The 18,411-nt window shown below is 41.6% G+C and overlaps 1 protein-coding gene across 11 annotated transcripts in view; it reads left to right on the top strand.

Annotated features, from left to right (window-relative positions):
- SEMA5B (semaphorin 5B) overlaps nucleotides 1–18,411 on the top strand; it is a 291,544-nt gene that overhangs the window by 74,111 nt on the left and 199,022 nt on the right. For 10 of the 11 annotated variants that reach the window (XM_074873600.1, XM_074873596.1, XM_074873599.1 and 7 more), the window contains exons 2-3: nucleotides 2,361–2,584; nucleotides 12,646–12,706. The gene's annotated coding sequence lies outside the window, so the exon portion shown is untranslated. The remainder of the gene's footprint in view (nucleotides 1–2,360; nucleotides 2,585–12,645; nucleotides 12,707–18,411) is intronic. The other variant, XM_074873592.1, reaches the window with a different exon arrangement.

Raw genomic sequence — 18,411 nt, 5'->3', positions numbered from 1 at the left:
CATATGAGTTGCTGAAGTTGTTGAATAATAACCCATAAAATTTATACTAGTAGAGTTGTTCCAGTACCCTAGGAAAGGTAATGCTCCCTGGGTGTTTCGTGGGAATGTTTTTTGGACCTATAATAGCACATTACCACTGTTCATCAACTAGTATGTAGCACTTACTGCACTCAGCTGTGTAACTGGGGAAGTTGAGTTGTCAGCAGGAGGTCAGAGAAAATGATCTGTTGGTTCCTTCTTGCCTTCACTTTTCTGAATAAAGGTCCTAGATGTCCCTATTAATGCCCACAAGCATGTGTGGTGAAGAAAGTATGGAGCTGCAGAAAGCTGTTGATTAGCAATGAAACATGCCTTCATGCAGACCATCCTCTGTGTTGTTAAAAGGTGAAAGCACGGATGTTTCAGAATTTGTTGGGATATTTTATATAGCCTAAGTAGGCTGGTGCCATGTTATTAGAAAGCAGAGTTGATTTGGAATGTGCTAGTAGTTGCCGGTCTCTATTTAAGGTATAGATATATATATAGCCCTCTGAATAGCCAGTAACTTTGTGGTTTAGACTCTCAGCTGAGAAGTAAAAGACAAATGTTAGAGTCTGGTTAAATTAGGCAGTGTGAAAGTATAAACTTTAGTCTTTTATGCTGGAGCATCCTGTTGTTCCTTAGGGTGCAGATGCCAGGTGGTCTTTCCCTAGAAGGTCTCATTTTTATCCCCATGTAAAATGGGAGAAGCTTTGCGGGATGAGAAAACTCTTTCCTGTGTTGTTAAACTAAGGACTTATTTCCAATATCTTCCCTCCTTTAAATAGGTGTCAGTCACCTTTTTGTGGTTAGATACCATAGACTAATTTCTGCCTCTGCTCCGGGTCTGTAGTTGAACAGAGTAGTTCATCACCAAGGGAAAACAAGTCTTTCTTTATAACTGTTTCTCTTCATTTTATCTCAGCTTGTCAGTGTCTGGCAGATTCTCCATCCTTTACGCCATTCCTCTTCAGCTCACTAACAGAGCCGTCATTAGCTCTGCATATAGGGCAGGCTCACGGTTTTCATTGCTTCTCTGAAGCTTCGTTCACTCTTTCTTGGGTTTTCTTTGAATTTTATTTTCTTTATAGGTGAAAAAGTCTGGTTGAATCTGGTTTTTGCTTTGCGTGTTCTTAACACTTGTAATTACTACTGCACTGGAGTGACCTGAAGTGGTGCTGTAACTGTGCCTAACATTTCTGTTTGGAAAAGCATTTATGATGTTGGCATGTGTATCTCATTTTGTTAAGTTTACTTGTACTGTTTAGAACAATCTGAGGAGATTTATAATTGCTTACTTTGTAATACAGCCACAAAGAATTAAGTAAAGGCTTTATAAATAATCTCTCTTTTCCTCTAGCCAAAGAAACACTGTCATGCTTTCATATATCAACTTATTTAGGGTCAGAGTTTGACTTCTCTCTGCATTTGATAGGCATATATAAGTTCTGCATCTGAGTAGTTCACAGAGGAATTTGGCACTTTGATTTTTAAATGTGGTGCCAAACATGTGGAGAGAACAGCGTAGCTTGATTAGAATGGAGCCCATGCAACGACGGGAGGTATATTTTCAGCAAAAATTACTACGAGAAGAGACGACGACATAGGAAACCAATTGCAATTAAAATTGTAACTGAGTTGATACTGGAGATAGATAACTGCTAGCTTTAGATATTTGCTAGCTAGGCAGAAACTCAGAAAATTAGTGTTTTCTGAGAACAGAGATATGGAGGAAAGATGGCTGATGTTTAAGACTTTGCATTGGGACTCAGAAAATTGACTTCAGTTCCTTTCCTGGCTGCCTCACAGGATGTCTCTGTAGTCTTGGGGACGATTACAAACTTTTAACCATATGTTTATGCTGCGTCCAGTAATCTGGAGCCCTCATTTTAGTTGGTCTTCATGAAATTCTAGCCTACCAAATAATATTTACTCATTAGTCTCTACTAGAAAGTAAACAAATGGTCTTTGGAAAACTTAAACTGAGTGACGTTTACACTGAATCAGAATTCTGTGTCCTGGTCAGTGATGGATGAAAAGTAAGGCCTTCAGAGATAACGACTATATCAGATTTGATGTTCAGACCAGGCATGGGATCATCTAAGTTGTTTCAAAAAATGTTGTGAGGAGGGAGAAGGGCGAAGAGGAGGCAATACTTACCATAAAGGCTATGAGCTATTTTCCCAAGATCTTAGTCACATAACTCAGGAAAGGGGAAGGACCTGACAGAAGTAGAGAGCCTTCCTCAAAGAGGACTTTATAACATCATTATTGTATCAACCAAATGCAGGCACACTTGTTTTCTAATGAAGAAAAAAAATGCCTTTTTTTTGTTTTTTTAGATAAATCATCCACAAACAAGCTTATGAGAAAAATAGAAGGAAGAAGGCCAAAGAGGCATGCCAGAGAAGGAAGTTTGCAGAGTCCAAGGGGTTCAGAGAAGACTGCAGTGGGACTGCCTCTGAGAGGAAGCGTTTACATCACTAATTCTTGACGGGTTTACCTTCTGGGACTCTGACCTTGGACTGCTGCCGGGACATTTGTCTTGGTCTTGGCCTCTGGGCTGGTGAGTTAGTGGTGGAATGACACATGTCTCTGTTGTGCTGAAACATGATGTTTTCAGATTGCTCAGTGTGAGGGGTTTTGGTCTCTGATCATTCTGTTTCTCCTGCTCCAGTGATGAGAGGATGTGTCAAGTAGTTAAAGCACAAATCTGGGAGCTGGAAGACTTGGCCTCTGTTTCTGAGGCTGCCACAGCCTGTATGTGATTTTGGACAAGGGGAAGAATGACAGACATTAGATGTAGCGTTTTCCAAATGGTTCAGGGTTCTCTTAACTCTGCTGTCATTGGACTCAAGGGGACTTTCTCCCTTGATTTTGTTGGGAACAAGGACCTTATATTTCAGAATGTGTATGAAGTAATTTTCTGTAATCATCTGAATACAAAAAATGTGTGGCTGCTGCAGTGCAGAGAACTGATGCAACTTTTGCAGATGCTGTTTAGTGGGCGGGAGGAGCACAGTTTAACTAAAAAGGTAGGTCACACCCTAGTTATACCAGTTCAAATCCAAAATAATGTTGGTGTGTTTAGCCATACCTACTACTTCACAATCACTCAGTATAGGTAGAGGTGATGCAATATGCGCAGAGGAACAGTGAATGGAAATTGGTTAGTTTGGTCCTAGAATACATTCCAGACTAAGTAAACAGCAATGCAAGGGGTCAGCTTTGTAATACTTCTTTTCCAATGTGGCATTACAAGAAGACACTATTTACGGTTTGTGCCCACTTTGTGCTGTCTGAAACTAGGAAAAGTTTCCACTTTGGAAAGGTTGGAGCTTCTGTTTGGAAAATAGAAAGGCATTTTTAAGTTCCTTATGGAAAATTCATTTTTTATTTTGACAGAAATATAAAATGTTTCTCTACGATTTTGTAGAACGATGGACATGACACAGAGTTTTCCAGAATAACCAATCTGGTCCCATCCTGTTGATTCATTTCCCTTAGACTGTCTGGCAAAGAGATATGGGTCCACACAAAATTGGTCCAGGGGAAGTGGCAGTATTGGTCCTGCAGGCAGCTCCCAGCCTGGGAGTCCTCTGAAAAAGAGGAGGCTTGAAGAAGGCTGCAGGAACTGATCAGGTGGTGCCATTTGCAGAGAACAGTCTGCAGAAGGGTGTTCAGTAAGCCCCAGAAATCCCAGATATGCTATTCATTTGCAGATTGGTATACTGTGCATAGATTTGGTCATCTGACAAGGGAGGACAGGACCATATGGCCTAAGCCTGCTGCTGGAAAAAAAAATACACAGCCAGAAGGACCAAGTGCCACTGTCCCTACAGAAAAAGAAATAGTTGTGTGCTCCTTGTTCTGGAGGCTTGCTCAAGCAAGTCACTCCTGTACTGTGAGCAGTCTAGAGGCAGAAGAATGATATCTTACTGAGAGCTATTTTACTGCTTATCGGGGATCCTAGAATCATGGGAGTTTGATCTTAAAATCTGCTTGCACTTCCAGTTCTTTGGTTTGTGGCATGGCTGCTGCAAGCTTGGGGTTGCTGGCCTGGAGTTGTCAGTGCTGTAAAAGCACAGACCCTGTTAGCTGTTTCTCCGGCCTCCTGCAGCGTGAGCTGGTGGGGAGCAGCACAGAGTGCTGATAGAGACCAACAAGGCAAGCTTGGTGCCCTCACACTTCTTTTTGATAGACCTGGCAAAACCACAAGACTGTATGTGTCAGTGTTGACAAATCAAGCTTTACTGTCAGAAGAGAGCTGTGTTGGAAATTGTCTGGGCAGGTCTACTTACTGCCTCCTGGATCTGGTTTAGAAACAATGCAAAGAGTGAACTTTGCTCAGTGAGTTTTACTTCTCTGATCTTCATTGCACAGAATGGTGTGCAGCAGCTGTGCTCGTCAGAGGAGGAATAGGCATTTTCTTTGACTAAAGATGTTTGCAGTTATTTCCTGTCTCCCCTTGAACTCTTTTCATATTCATATTTTCAATGCTAATGAGAATCATGACTATATGCTAAAAAGATCCTCTGTCCCTTAAAACTTCTCTTGGAATAGCCAAAGACAAAAAAAAAAGTAATGAACTAAAGCTTCCTCTGAGTTTTTGACTCATCCAATCACCTAAATTAATCAGTGTTAAAGAAAAGTGTGCGGCTTGGTGCGACCACCCAGGGGGCTCTGTCTGGCTCCATGACTTACATTGCTTTGTCTGGGTATCACAGTGTGCATATGGTGCGGGGTTATGTTCTGTCCTCAGGTGCCTGCCACGCTTACACTGTGTAATCAGACTGAATTTGGGATGAATGTCAACTACAACAGAAAACTATTTCCAAGCAGCTGTAGGTTTAATTTAGGCCTTTTAGGATCAAATTTTCATGTCCAGTATAAATCCACTGAAGGAAAGAGTTTATTTAGATGCATACAAGTTGAAAGTAGAATCTAGATCTAAATGTTGCCTTCAAGCAGTACCCCGGGCACTGCCTCTGTGACCTTCCATGTATATATACATGCTTTTGGTGACAACTTTAAATTAATAGTCATGGCTGTATGTGGAACAGGCAGGAATGAAAATAGTGTCTAACTCCATGGTGTTCTCTGTAGAAACATCGCAAGCAATGGGGACTAGCATTTGGGAGGCACCAGCCCATAAATTGGGGTTCCTCCCTTCCCCCAGTGGTGCCACTGGCTTGCTGTAAAACCCTTTGCAAATCACTCACCTTCTCTGGAGGTTCAGTTTTGCTTTTGTAAAGCAGGAACAATGATTCCTTTCAGCTGTGCCTCCACAGGTGATTGAGCAGAGCTAACAAGCAGTAATGCAGTCTTCAGGGAGTGGCAGCGCTGAAGCTACTCTAGCAAGTGTTTTGTACTAGGAGAAGAATGGATCCTTAAAATATTTAATCAACAATCTCTGGGTATATATACCCCTACTTCTGCATTAAATACTCTTAGTGATTTAGGGCTTTATTATGCCTTTCCCTCTTGTTTATCTCATGTTCTTATCAACAGAGGCTTCACTTTAGACCATAATAAAGCTTTGTAACCATACTTTTACTGGCTATAGTTGTTAGGAAATCTTCTGCATACTTTTTTTTTTTTTTTTTTAATGGTGACCCCATTCTCACTTTCTGAACTATCTTGACTTTTTTTTAAGGGAAGCAATAATGAATTTCCATATGGGCTATACCTTGTAAAAAGATTATCTCCATTTATTCCTTCTATAAAGTTTTCAGAAGGGAAGGCACTGTCCCAATGCACAGAAGCAATTTTTCTTTTCAATGGATCCTGTGACTCAAATCTAAACCTTTGCTCTCAGAGGAACACTTTTCAAATGTTTACTTACTGCTTGATTCCTGATAGGCAGTCTGGAAAAAAAACAGATGAGGTGTTACTCCTGAAAGTTATACTGCTTTATATTGTTTGAAAGGCAGAGATTGAACTGATTTGTCTAGCAGCTTGCCTTTTCTCAACTGGGGGAAAGAGTTCCTTTGTAGCTCAGGCTTTTATCAACAGTCCAGTAAAAGCGTTTTTTATATATACATAAAAAATCATACAACATTTATATAAAGACTTTCATCTTGATGGCTCCAAAGTAGTTGACAAATTTGTCAAGTAATTTGTCAGCTATGTTGTTCAAAAGTTATCTCTTACTCCAGCACAAAAATGGAGGTATTTCTATACTGGGTGAAATTGTTCTTGCTACTAATAGTTTTTTTAGGTAACCATCAGACTTGTAATGCATGCATTACAAAATTTTAATCTAAGAATTTTAGAAACTTTTTCCTGGTCTTTTAAGGGGATTTAATTAAACATGAAACCACCTTCCTGTTCTAGTGAGGTCAGGGGGGAACTGGTGTACGAGGCGTGCTGAGCAGGAGAGGATCAGCAGTGCATCTGTGGTGTGGGTAACTGGAGAAAAAAAGGAAATAATACACCAAAGACAAAACCAGGGTCCTAGAAAGATCCCCTTCTGACAGTCACTTGGTGATAAATTCCTGTTCTATGGCACAGCTGGAACAGATTATTGTGTATGGGCAAAACTGCATGAACTGATGGGGATGCCTGCTCCTCTCTGTTACCCCTGTACTCATTCCAGGCTTGGAGAGGAGCCTCTGTGCCAAGAGTGGGTTGTCCTCCCAGGGCTGGTGATGTTTCTCACAGCAGTTTGCCCTTTACTTCACTGGTGAGACCATGACCTTCCATGGCCAGTATTTCCATATAAGCCTTACATATGAGCAGCGTTTGCCTCTTCTGGAGGGGCTCTGCGTGCACATCCCACGTACATTCACACTCTGCATCTGTAAGGCTTCATGAGAGGATCCTCTTGGCTGCTGAACTTTTCCCTTGTGCAAGTCGTTGGCTACCTCATGAACAAACACGTTGCAAGGTGACTAAGGGTTTCATGATGGGATCCATAGCATGAGTGTGTTAATGGAGTCAAGTGCTATTTATTGGCTCCAGTGTATTTCACTGCACCCTTGGCGCATTTGTGCTTCCTGTATGAAACTTGGCTGAAGGAGTCAGAACTGCAAGACATCATCCCAAATTCCAGCTGGGATGCGTAACTTGGCTACATGACACTCTCCCCTCTTTGCCCCCCTTAGCCACTTCCCATGTTAAATAGTTTCTCAGGACTCAAAGGGGAAGAGGGAGATAATCTCCAGGCCAATGATTCTTGATAAGTAGAAAAATTACATAAATTAGCCATGAATAATAGTAAGAAATTGTCACTTGTCTCACTTGCCTGGAAGTTGTAGCTTGATGAAATGACAATCTTTGTCTTGCTGTTGGGAGGGGTTGGGATGCTGAGGGTAGGGATTTATTTTACACATATTTTCAAATTGAAAAAAAAGTGTGATTTATTTTCTTTTGCTGCAGCCTGCTCCCAATTTTCAGTTTACATTAATAGCTGTGGGAATAGCAGTTCTTATTGCCATATACTTTAGCTATTAACACGGTGTCTGGTTTGACAGTACATCTCTCTTAATTTTGTTTTTATTCCCTTGCGATCATAAAATATGTATCAGCCTTCCTTCTTAATCTCCTTTGGCATGTCCAGCTAGTTAATTTGTGTCTTTCCTCCTTTAGAATTTGATTTTTCTAACATCATATACTTAATTAGAAGAAACAAACCAACTCTCTATTAAAACTTTCTCTTTTTTTTGTTTTAATTAGAAATTTGTTTGAATTCATATTTAATGGAATGATTTCTCCAGGAGCCCCTAACAGCTTTCTACCCCAAATGTTTGCTTCATTGATATTTTAATTGCTGTAATAATCAGCATTCTGAATAAGAGGTCTTTCCCCTAGCTCAGTAAATCCATACTGGCTGAGTAAAGCATGTCTGTGATTTATGTGCAGATAAACAGCTTTGGATCCTATCCAATCACTTCATCAGTTTTAATTCAGCTGCCTAATCAGTAGCAAACAGGAGGGTTGTTTTTTGTTGTTTTTTGCTTTGTTTTGTTTTTAACAGGGTGGGGGGTGTTAATACAGGGTTTGGCATGTTCCCCAGAATGGCACAGATAGCTCCCCGTTTCTCATCACGTTTGTGTCAAAGTCAGCTCTAACTTTCTGAAAGAGTTTATAAGAAGGGGATGAGATGCCAAGACCTGCCTTTGGGCTTTCGTTGGTATCTAAGGAACCATACAGATACGCAGTCTGAACAACAAGTCTGCTCTTATCTCATGTTTTATAAAGGACATCCCTCAGATGCCTGAGAAAAGTGGAAGGGCTCCTATAGAAGCAGATTTTGTTTCCTGTGTCTGTTTAGGGGCTGATGCCTTCAAAATTATTTCCACAGCAATCATGTTACTGCTGTTGCTGTTTCTTGACAGGCAAAATGACTTTGATGGGGTCCAGGAGGTGGAGGTGACTGGTGCCTGAGGGGTGCAGCTGTGTAGGGGTAGGAAGGCTATACTGTTCCTCTCACCTTTGCAACTCCAGCCTATAGTTTGCTGCTACATGTCAGCTATGTGCATAGTACTATAAAGGCCAGGATGGTCCAGATGACCCCAGACTGAGGGTCTTCTAACTTAAGGCTCGTGACCACAGTTCCTGACCTCATTTTTGTCTACAATAACCCAAGCAAGTGCCTGCTAAGGTTAAAACATTGGACCATTTACATTATTATCTATTAGTGCCTTGTGTCCAGAGGTGAAGTGTTCTCTGATTTATAACCAGCCTCTGAAGGATTACGGAGAGCAGCCCCATTTTAGTCATCAGATCTAGGGCAAGCAATCCCATCTGTAATAATAAAGCTTGCCTAAAGAGCTTAGCATGATTTGAGTAGTAAACCATGGCTGTGTGTCTCTGAACCTTGTCAGCTGCCCTTTATTTCAGCATGTAACTAACTGTGCCTGGCCACTTCCTTTACAGTGGGAGACTGCAAGAGATATGAGTAGCTGTTCTTCTGTACCTGTTTTTTCCTGTTTCATAGCAGCTCTTGCAATGCAAGCAAGCAGCAGGATCAGGAAAGATGTGCTAGGCTGGGTGACCACCACTGTACTGTTTAGGAGGCAGGTTAAGTGGGAAGGAGAAGACATTGGCATTGCTATTGTATCATCTTGGGCGTTTGCATCATAACCCAGATGACACATACCACCTTTTTTTCCATGTCAGATTAAAACCACACAGCTCTGTGTTTCAGTATTACCAAGAAGAATCCCAATCAGAGCTGCTAAATTCAAGCTTCTGGGCTCAGCCTTAATTCCTTGCACACACCCTTAGCTGTAGGGGCTTTAAATAGAGCTTTGAATCATCACGAAATTCAGAGAATTAGGCTGGGCTAAGGGAAGGGCAGTAGATGGCTTTGTGGCCATTTGGGATCAGTTTGCAGTGCAGATGTGCATGTCCCCAGAGACCTTGGGCGAGGTGTTTAATCCAACTGCTGTGTTGGGCTTTTTATAGCTTGCAAAAGGGCAATAACACCTCCCTGCCTTAGACTGGGGATGAAAAGAAGATAAAACCCATTAATGAAGAGAAGACATTCAGATCCTGTGGTGGTTCTGGTACAGCTCCACCTCTGCTACAGCAGTCACTGGGCTTTTTATCTGCAGTGCTTGAAGATTTTTCAAAAATGGTTGTGAGCATTTTTATACTCTTCTTGCGCATGGTCAGAGGAAGGCAATGTGGCTTGCCCAGAGTTGGGAACCAATCAGTGACAAGGTGGCAGTCATGCCCCTGCCAGCAGATTACACTTAGCAGAGCTCAGCTGGCAGCCTTGGAGATGCAGGAGTAGCCTGGGAAAGGGAGAAGGTGCCTGCTTTCTCCTCCTCCACCACAAAGGTTGTGAGTTGGATATTGCACTAGTCCCACGCGTTCCTTGCCTCAGGATGAGCAGTTTATTTTAATTTTGGAGTTCCCTGCTTTTGGCTAAGACAGCATGGATTTGGAGGTGTGTGTGGAGGGGGAAGTTTGACCATTATACTATACTGCTTATATTACTCTGCTTATTTTTAATTGATGACTGCACTATGGAGGGACTACCAGGCTTGGGATTTTCCTGGCTTTGACTGAGCACAGTCTACAGGTCTGGCTCTTTTAACCTCAACAGGAGCTCTGAGCATCCTGTTCCTGTTAAAATTAATGTGAAACGCACTTCCACAGTCCTGAAAGATGAAGGCTATCCCATATGTCTATCTGCTGCTTTAATGGTGAGATAGGAAAGGTTTCATGCTGTAACCTGAGAGGGAATTCAAACATCTGAGAAGTAATTTCAGGAGAAGGCTCAGTTTCTTGCAGATCAAAGGGTGAGTTTAGGGAATCCTCTATTCTCTGGCCAGAAGGGAGCTATTATGTTTAGAGTGTTAGGCAGTTTGCAGACCAAAAATCCTTCTGGTGATCAAACCCGAGAGTTTGTGCTGACCAGTGGTGTATTTTTTAGAAAAGACTACCAGTCCTGGAGGTTTGATTTAACAGATGCATCTTATTTTCTTACAGCCTGTTATACTGGGCCCTGAACTGCCTCTTGGGATATCACCAAAACAGCATTTCCACTGCTATCATTTTAAAGAGCAAGAGTCAACTGGCAGTGAAGGCTGAGTCTTTTTGTCGGGTGCTCTGTCATGGCCGGGTTCCCTTGGGTTTCCCACCTTCAAGATTCAGCCCTGGCAGAAGAGCTGCAGAAATTTTCACATCTTCATCCCTTTCCTGATTTCTTCCACAAGGGAAGACTGATCGGAGAAGGATGGAAATGTGAGAGTGCCTATGCATGTTAGTCTTAAAATGTTGAAAGAAGAGACTGTGAGAGCATTTTCAGGGTTATGGAAATGTGATGAATGAGGCTTCTTGTAGCAAACAATTGCTTCAGTCCTCTCGCTGAACTGGGTGACTGGTTCCTCTGTTGCTGCAGGTTGTTTTTTTCAGATGTTGCTACATTTATTATGACTTTTTCTTTATTCTTTTTTACTTCTATCTTCCTTTTTCTCTCCCCCTTTCCCCTTTCCCCTTTCCCCTTTCCCCTTTCCCCTTTCCCCTTTCCCCTTTCCCCTTTCCCCTTTCCCCTTTCCCCTTTCCCCTTTCCCCTTTCCCCTTTCCCCTTTCCCCTTTCCCCTTTCCCCTTTTCCTAATTCTCACTATTTAGAAGTTGTTGTTCAAGGAAGAATTACAAAGGTGCTGAGAGGTCTGCCTATGGCTAAAGTCTGATGGCCCATCCCTGAGTGCAGCACCTTAACCCTCGGGACCCCTCTGGCATGATATAGGGTTTTGGCAGACCAGATTTTAGGTTCCCTGGAAAAATTATTTTGTCTTTTTAGTATCTCTATTCCTTGTCTATGATGTAGAGTTAACAGCATGTGCTCCTTCTCAGGAGTGTGGTGAGGAAAAACCCATCTGGTTTGTGAATGCTCAGACATTGCTCTAATGGAAGCCATGTAAATAACTAGATAAATTACTTCAGTGAGATCGTCTGTCAAGCATAATAGGTAGCAGGGTCAGAATCTCTTCACAGTGAATCATTTCTTACTGGCTGAGTGGGATTTGTGCTCGCAAGCCATTGTGCAGAAGCGTCCTCTGATTTTTGCTGTCTCTGTCTTTTCCCTGCCTACACTTTTAGCTCCTTGATCTCTTGCTGGTAAGCTCCAGGGAACAGAGACCATCACGGCCAATGTCTGCACAGTGCTTAGCACAAAGAGTTCAGGTATAGGGTAGGCTTTGGAGTGCTGCCGTCATGTGAAGCTAAAGAATAAATTATTAGAAAATAATCTAGAATTTGTTATAATCTTTTACAATTTTTGCCTCTTTACTTTCATCAGGTTTTGGTGGAATTGCGGGTTTTGAATAAGACAGAAGGGTGAAGATAATGAAAATAACCTTTGAGGGGTGGGTTTCTTGAGCAGATTTGTTCATTCTGTGCTTTGCATTGAGATCAGTGTCCTCAATGTTTGAAAGAGGGGGGATATGGCCTCACAGCTAGCTGTCTGCCCTGACAGGCTTGCTGTGAGACCTGGGGCAAATCGTGTAGGCTGTGTTCACACATCTTCATCTGGCTGCAGGTCCTGGATTGACTGGAACAATTTAAATAGGTCTTTACTAACCCGTATCTGAACTGCATTTGTGAGTAGTTCTGCTGACATAATGGAGGGTGCAATGAATTCCGGCAGGGAGGAATGACAAGGCAGGGTGAGGGGTGGTGGGGACAGGAATGTCCCCAAGCAGAGCACTGCAGTGAGGAATAAGATGCGTGTTCACAGCATACATTTCTCACTGGTGCAAATCTCCCACTTGGAAATTGGGACAAGAGCGATTCTTTGTCTCTTCCGTGAGGATGAAGCATTCAGCATTGTGAAAAGTTCAGGCAGAGCTGCACAATTTCTAAGTTAGATTGAATGTGTTAAAATATTTATTGTTTCTACAAACATTTGCTGCTAGCAAATCTGTAGGCTAGGATTTTTGCAGAAAGCAAATATGAAGAAAATGATTGCAGATGAAGCAAGCTTTGAAGCAATCTTCAGATGAGCATTAAGGAAAATTTTTATGCTGCTTTGTGGTTAAACTTAAATAATATGTTCTTTACATTTTGTTTTCAAAATAATGTCAAAATTTGCCATTAAATTCTCTTCCCCATCAGATAGAAGATGTAGTTAGAAATATACACTGAAGACTCTTTTTCTGATGTTTCCACAGGTTACTAAGGATTTTCCCTGGAGTGTGACTTCGAATATGACACTTCAGTAATGCAGAGGCTGTAAGTAAAATAATATAATGTTTGCAACCCTTCTTTAACAGCCATGTTTAGACTCTTTCCAGAGCTTTCCTAGAACTCATCTTTGCTAGACTCTACCTAGCAATAAGCTTGCAAGGAAGTGACTGGAAGATGACATGGTTCTAAAGTGGATTGTGCTATTTTAGACACTTTGCTTTATCAGCTTCTTGTTTCATTTAAGAACTCCAGTAATGGTTGCTTAATCTGCAGGAGAAAAGCCTAAGATATCTGTCAGTATTGCAGGAAATGACACAAACAGACAAAAAATAAAAATACCTCATTAGTGTAGATGAGCAGTGAATAAAATGCAGTGATAGGTTACCAAAACCTGGCATGCAGTTGGTTCCCAGGCACAGAACAAAGGCCAAGAACCTTATTTTGCTTGTACTACTACTAATTAAAAAGGCCTACTAGAAGCTGAATAAATGAACTTGAGGGCTGCTGACCTGGTCGTGTATTTGTTGGCCTTTGGTAACTTGGTGCCAGAGTTGGGTATCTGAGGAGTTTATCACAGAGGCAATTTCTGGTTGTGAATGCTTGAAAAAGATACAATTTCCTTCTCTTCCTCAACATTTCCCATCTTTTTCTGAGGTGAATTAGTGAGCTGTTAATTTTGGTAGCTCTTTTCCGAATTCTGCATTGTTTTTCCTAATCATTTCTCTCAGATCTGCTCAATCTCCATTTAATTCAATCAGCTACTCAACATCCAAATCTTTTGTAATAAAGAGAGTGCTAATTTTTCCTTTTATTTCAATTGTAGTTGATGACTTTCATCAGGTGCTATCATATAACTCAATCATCCACCATTGGAATCTGTAATTTAATCAATAAAGGAGACCATTTTTCTGAAGGAGATCAAAAGCGAAAGAGCTCAAGGAAAATACATGGTAAAAGGAAGGTGAAGAACAGAAAAGGGTGATAGGAACTGTGGTTTGCGCTTAATAGCTGCACACCCTGGCAAGTAGGAAGCAAAAGAGATACCACTATTTTAGAATTAATGAATCTAATGATTGCACCTATGCACTCATCTTGCAAAATCTAGAGGGAAAATAATGGATGTTACTTAAGTTGCTATGACAAGTACCTTGTATCAACTTCACCGCACTGAATGATGTTAGCCACCCTGTACATGAGCGGTACTGTTCACACCAGAAGTTTGATACCAAGAGACACCAGGAGATGAAACTCTGTGTTATGTGAGATCCTCCAACCTTTCTGTTCACATGCCTTTGTTGTATTGCTGTTGCTTTAGACAAGAGCACAAGGAGGGAGCAGCCACGGTATCAGGCCACTCTTGATGTGCTCGTTCAAGGCTTTGCAGCACAGGGATCTCACTGGCCTCAGTAAAAGGTGGCTGTGGCCTGTGTATCTGCTCTGTCCCCTGCCTCTGTGTTTGTTTCCACCGCTTCTGCTGCCCCAAAGGCCCTCCTGGCTTGGCAGGATGAGGGGATGGCCATTCATTACTAGCAGTGAGAGCTCTCTTGGTTTCATGTCCTGGCCCATCTGAGACATGCAGCATCTGGAAGAGCATTTTTGCCAGTTCTGCTGCAGAAGTGAATTTTGCCCCAAGGATAAAGGTTTATTTTGCTCTCAGCCTCTGGAAGGCAACATGCCTTTTTCACACTGCCAAGCAGCTTTGAGCAAGGCCTGGGAGGGAGATTGAATGCCCCACTGGAGAAACACTTGTGCTGGGTCACAGCTAGGAATCTTCCCTTGACTCCTTGATTTCAGAGGGAGATTGCCTGGACAGGTCTCATATATCAGGCCTCTGAAGAGTCAGCCATGATTTTGCTGATAAATTGCTGGTAAATATTATGGTGTCAACTTGGCAAGGTCCGCGGAACCCAAGATGAAAGGTATCAAAATTATTAATTCAGAAAATGCTAATATTTAAAATTGCAGTAAATTGTTTGGTCTTTAAGGGACATCAGAATGCTGACTTGCTTATGTCCCCTCCAAAGCCCCGTTGCTAGCACTGTAGCCACATTTTCTGCAAATCAAATGTTGAGTCAGCCATTGAAACATGCATCTTGGGGCATTTGTAGAACATTTTTTTAAATTGAAAAAGGCACATTAGTAAAGAAAGGCTTAAGAATACAGTTGGGGGAATTTTTAATATGCGGTGTGTGGCATTTGTCTCAAAGATTTTAGTACTGCCCTTGAGTGCTACTCCAGATTGAGTAAACAGTTATTTAGAGAGTCTTCAGGTACTTATTTTCAACCTGGGTTGACAAACTTTTCTTGTGGTAAGCACATAATTTTGTAAGACAATAAGACAATCAACTGATGAACTCTACAGTGAATAATCTTTAAAAAAACCCACCCCAAACACTCTACAGCAAAAGCTATCACTTAACTTCGATAGAGACTTACCTCAGGGTTTGTTAAGTGTTGAACATCATGAATTGAGGAATGCCTGGACAAGGGTTGCACTGGTTGTAATCTCTCAGCAATTCTGACTTCTGCAGCTCTCTTGAATTCAAGTCCTGCTCCTGTTTTGCACAGCTGTACCAGAAAGTTTTGGACAAGGAATATGTGAAGTGTGCCAATCAGGGGGGTACAAAATCTACAGAACTGCATCTGGCTGACAAATCACTCCCTCTGCCCTTGGAAAACATCATAGAAGCCTTTTCTTGTATGAGCAATATTGTAAATATTGGTTCATCTTTTTTTCATAAATCTATGTTTAAGTCTATTCTTCAACCTTCCAGCAGTGCCAAAGGATTACCAAACATGCACCATATGATTGCTTATGATCCCTGGTTCCTTCTGGTGCACACCAAATAATGTCATTAAAGTCGGTGCCATTCTGCCTGGCCAAGTATGAGAGCAGAATTTCTCCCACTGAGTAGCTTAATGTGCTGTATTTGAGCTTGACTTTTTGGAGCAACCAGATTTTGACTGGCCAAAGCAATCACTGTTTTGCCTAGCCAGGCAGCCTAGGGAGCCCAGCTATAAGAAGTGAAAAACTTCTGATAAGAACTGAGGTTGAAAGCATTTCTCAGGGTTGGAATTGGAGCATTCTCATTTATGGAATTGGAGCATCCTCAGAAATAAGCAATGGCACATGCAGACTGCCCTTCTGTCCTTCCCACAATATTGACTTCCTCTTTTCACCTAAAAAGGAGAAAATAAGTAATTATGTTTTAGTCCCACTTTTCAGTGGTATTTTGCACAAAATCCCTCCCACAGAGCAGAATAATTGGGGGATTTAGAATCATGCATGTGTATAGTATGTCCAAAAATGTTTACATATATGTTCATTAATTTTTTCCCCTAATATCCCTTGCTTTTAAGCAACCAAAACATTTTGAAACAGTTGAATTGATTTTTCTGTCCTGCTCCCAGCACCAAATCACTCATTTTGGTGACTCCATGCAGATGAGGAATTTGGATAAAAAAGAACATTGCAGCCACTTTTAGCTCATCTCTTAAAGGACATTGAGTTTTGCTTCCATTGTTTTTTGAATTCAACAGGCTGCAGAACGACCGGGTGTCATTTAGCTATTAAAGATTTTTGTTTTCCTGGTCATTGTGAAGTAGCATCATTAAGACGGGCAAATTACCATGCTTCACTGTGCTGTGTCCATGGTACATTAGAGGCCCTTTCCCGTTGGTAAAGCTGGGTCTATTCTTCTGTAAAATGAGGGGCCCATTGGCAGCTCTTTGGCAAGTGAGACAGAGGGACCATTTAATAATAAGAAGAGTGGTCTAATAAGGGGGAAGAATTTGAACATGACAAGTGCAGGGAAAGATAGCAGAAGGGTGATTTATAAATCACTGCATAATTGGGCCAAAATATTAATCCATTTTCACAGGGCCAAGGAAGAAGGGGGCTGCAGTTTTGGGTAAATGAGTAACATGATTTCTTCAAAGTACATTTTAGAAAAATCAAGCACTCTATTCCATTTCTCTTTCCCATACCAAGTGCTTTGCTTTCAGACTAATGGAAACTGGTTTATATTGCTTAATTTTCTTCTTTGAAATGGTGTATTGGCTTTTGGTGAAGAAATTGGACTTATGCTTGAATGTCTGGATTTTACAAATAGGTTTTTAGTTTAATAAGATGAAACCAATTAACCAGAAAAGTCATTGCCAATGGATTTTACAAGTACATAAAAATATATTGCTTTTTCTTGAAACATTTCATCACCCTTTTAAATGTTCCTTTTTCTTTCCTTTGCCATCAGTGACAAAGCACTGTGATGAATTTATCCCCTCATGCCTTTTCCTGAAGACATTGATCTCTGGCCCTGATCATGTGCGTGTATGTGGGGGGTGGTAGGCATGTGCATATGCATCTATTTACTTCTGTCTCACTTTGCTCCTGGTGTTGTTCAGTGCATTTAACTTGTGGCCTGAGGAAAAACAGAGCACACGAGCTATAAAAAGGTGTTTTTAAAAGGTTACTTAAGTGCCACAGGACCGGAGGGCTAATGAGCAATCTCTCAAAACCAGGTGTTAATGCAACAGTTGAAACATTTGGTGCAGCAGGTACGTTGAGGAAGGCAGTAGCACCTGGTTGTTAGCCCACTGCATCCCTGGGACAGGAAACATCTCCTGGAAACTCTTCTGAGGTCCCTCATTATGCCAGCTTTGCCTTGCAAGTGAAAGTAGGGACAGGGACACACAATCCTGCAGCGGCAGGGAGGGCTGTGGAAATGAGGTCTGGTCTCTGCCTGCCTGTCTGTGAACAGTATTGTTCATTTAATCACCTCTAGCGATATTTTACTTCCATTCTGAATAATTAAATTGGAGGGAATTTTAATATGAGGCCCCACCAGCCTCTTCTACCCCTAAATTTCCATCGACTCTCTGCCTGTGAGAGGGCTGGGTGACACACAGGACATGGACACACACTGAGGAACTACAGGATTTCTCTTTCCATTACCTCAGCCTTCCCCATTCCCTTGTAGCCTTGCTTTCTGCTTAAATTGCAAAGGATATTAACTTCTATGAGCATGTGGGGCGGTTACCCAGGCAGGCATCGCCTTGGGATGACATGGTTTTCCCTACTCTGATCCGCTCTGTGTAAACTGAAGCATAAAGAGTCTGCTTTGATCCCTAATAACTTTGCTAGTTTGCTTTAGTTACCAGCTGATACAGAGATGACTAAAACATGGTACTTTGGGGTAAAATAGGGTGTCTGTCCAAGTACGTGGCATATGACACACAAAATTATCTGTTGCAAACAGACATCTCTGTTCACGCCAGCTTTGCCCAATCCTTCAAGAGAACATCTGTATCATCTGAAAGAATAACAAACACTAAATTTTGGTAATTGGAAAGCTAATTCTCTTCTTCCGCAAGCAGTGGGAGTGCCCTGCAGGGCAGTGCCCTTTTTGCATCCCTGCTTCCACTTAGCAGTAGTTCTCACATTTTAAAAATAAGTCTAGATATTTTACCAGCAGCTAATGCTCTGCATATTTACCATATAACTGGTGATCTTGTTGAAGGAAATGATTACATGGAGGGCTTTAAAGGAGATGATACCCCTTTCAATGGGGTGTTAACTTCAACACAAACCAAACAGTTGCTTCAAGTCCTCCTGGATTTGTGAAACTCTCTCAATTAGCCACACCAAGTTGCAAATGATGCTGCCCTTTCAAAAAGCCAGGACAGTCCAACACCTCCTTCCAGAAGCTGTGATGTGAGCAGCATGTGCTGGTTTACATCCAAGATCTTCT

The sequence above is a fragment of the Strix uralensis genome, chromosome 6 (assembly GCF_047716275.1).
Source record: "Strix uralensis isolate ZFMK-TIS-50842 chromosome 6, bStrUra1, whole genome shotgun sequence".
Classification (NCBI taxonomy): domain Eukaryota; kingdom Metazoa; phylum Chordata; class Aves; order Strigiformes; family Strigidae; genus Strix; species Strix uralensis.
The sequence above is the reverse complement of the archived record's forward strand: the minus strand, read 5'-3'. Positions and strand labels throughout refer to the sequence as shown.